We start from the raw sequence: 2,500 nt of genomic DNA, 5'->3' as shown, positions 1-2,500 counted from the left end.
AAGAAGAAGAAGAAGAAGAAGAAGAAGAAGAAGAAGAAGAAGAAGAAGAAGAAGAAGAAGAAGAAGAAGAAGAAGAAGAAGAAGAAGAAGAAGAAGAAGAAGAAGAAGAAGAAGAAGAAGAAGAAGAAGAAGAAGAAGAAGAAAGAAAAGAAAAAGAAGAAAAAGAAGGAAAATAGGAAGAAAAATAGGAAAAGATTATGAATAAAAATGATAATGATAATGATTATTAATAACAGTAATAATAAAACTAATGAAATAATAACAATGATAATAATGATGACAACAACAACAATGACTATAATAATAATAATAATAATAATAATAATAATAATAATAATAATAATAATAATAATAATAATAATAATAATAATAATAATAACAACAACAATAACAAAAATAATATGATGAAGAAAAGAAGATTGAAAAGGATAAGAACAAGAACAAGAAGAAAGGAATAAAAAAAAAAATCAGTTTCAGTTGCAGAAAGACAATGGTTTCCTAAGCGTGACATGAGAAGCTCGCGTGGGAGGCACATTCATCCTCCCTCCCTGTTGTTAATGGTGCATCTCGGGTCACTACATGGCCTTCTACTAGCATTTCTCTAACGCGGGGGAGACAGACGACGCTCCAGGAGGAAACTTAAAGTGCTTTCGATTAGCTCAGGAATTTGTAATGATAAGAGAATATCATAAAACATAAACGGATTCTTAAATATAATGAACATGCTGAGTATTTGATGAACGAATAATAATTAACGGATAAGGTTTTTTTTTTCTCAGAGGATTATTAAACCTCAGAGAAAAGTGCGATTATTTTATGTTTCATGTGTATTTAAGTCTTCGTTCATGAAATCATACTGAGATAAAGGCCTGCGTTTCCAGCTGTTATTAACAAGACTATGGTCATTCTTCATTTCTCTCTCTCTCTCTCTCTCTCTCTCTCTCTCTCTCTCTCTCTCTCTCTCTCTCTCTCTCTCTCTCTCTCTCTCTCTCTCATCTTGTTCTTGTTCTTCTCTTCTCTTTTCTATTAATGAAAGAAAGTAAACATTCCTCTGGGAAAAATGTGAATGAAACAATACGTAGTGATACACAAGCCGACTGCCACCACATCAGGGGTAGCTAGAAAATTGTTGAGAGCATAAGTAAGTAATGTAGAGCATAGATTTTGATTAACTCTGAATACAACTTCATAATGGAAAAAAAATGAATGAAATTTTTTAAAACATATATATTGAAGGCGTATATGAAGAAGTGTTAAATAACTGTGAACAGAAAATTCTAACAATCCAGTGAATAATGGACAAAATAGTTCCGTAAAGAACTGAGGGAGAGAATAAAAATGAAAATTACTTCCATCTAATTTTGCTCAGACTCATTTCAGAGCAACGTTTCATTATCATATTCTAGTTTTACCTTGCCAAAGATAACGTGGAAACAAAATGGTTTTAACAAGACAGAGATGCACGCTCACCTTCCTAGTACATGTAAACAATTTTTCGCTACTAGGAAGTCACCAGGGAAGGGAAGAAAGACCTCAAGCTGCAGACACTCAACAGGAACACAATATACTGGTCTTGTAATGGCTTCCGTTCTGCCAATAGAACAGCAGTTTGATTGCTTCGCGTCGCCCAACTTTATTTAATTTTATCAATATTTATTTAGTTTACATGGAATCAACTTTCGCATCCCCTCGTCTATAGTTTTGAGTTATGTCGTCTGTAAATCGATAATCACTTTTGTTTCCTGTGTGTGTGTGTGTGTGTGTGTGTGTGTGTGTGTGTGTGTGTGTGTGTGTGTGTGTGTATATACCTGGTTGTATTTACCTATTTGTGTAATACAGGGTTCGAACGGGGCTTATAGTGACCTGTCTCCATGTCTACATTTATCCAACTTTTCCTTAAATTAGTGAACACTTTCTGCTGATACAGTCCCTTCACTCAATCGTTCCAAATATCCACCGTCCTATGTGGAAAACTAATTCTTTTTTAATCCTTCTCGAGCACTGACTTTTCATGATCATCTTGGAGTGTCGTCTTTTTCGCCTATACCTCCATCCTCCGTCAGTGATACGTGTGTGTGTGTGTGTGTGTGTGTGTGTGTGTGTGTGTGTGTGTGTGTGTGTGTGTGTGTGTGTGTGTGTGTGTGTGTGTGTGTGTGTGTGTGTGTGTGTGTGTGTGTGTGTGTGTGTGTGTGTGTGTGTGTGTGTGTGTAAGTTCAGTAATTCCACAAACAAGCTCCTATTCACTACATCCCCTTTGTTACATCAGTGTTAAGGGTCAATAAGGTAAGCCCTCCCTCTCGTGGGTGTCGAGAACGTGTAGCAGCCTTCCTCACCCTTCAGCCTGCCCTCTGTTCGGCCCATCAATCACTTGCTTCGATCCTCCGCTCAGACGTCCAGCTTTAGTCACCAGTGTTGGGACCATTCTGTAATTATGAGCTGCTGAGATGTTAACTAAATCTTGATGTTTCTATGTTTGTTTGTTCATTATTCTCTCTCTCTC

General features: G+C 36.4%; 1 protein-coding gene across 1 annotated transcript in view; it reads left to right on the top strand.

The window, feature by feature from the left end:
* The window catches only part of LOC123504302 (proteoglycan 4-like), a 45,043-nt gene that overhangs the window by 9,709 nt on the left and 32,834 nt on the right, over nucleotides 1-2,500 (top strand). The gene's annotated exons all lie outside the window — the stretch shown is intronic.

The sequence above is a fragment of the Portunus trituberculatus genome, chromosome 15, assembly GCF_017591435.1.
Source record: "Portunus trituberculatus isolate SZX2019 chromosome 15, ASM1759143v1, whole genome shotgun sequence".
NCBI lineage: Eukaryota > Metazoa > Arthropoda > Malacostraca > Decapoda > Portunidae > Portunus > Portunus trituberculatus.
The sequence above is the reverse complement of the archived record's forward strand: the minus strand, read 5'-3'. Positions and strand labels throughout refer to the sequence as shown.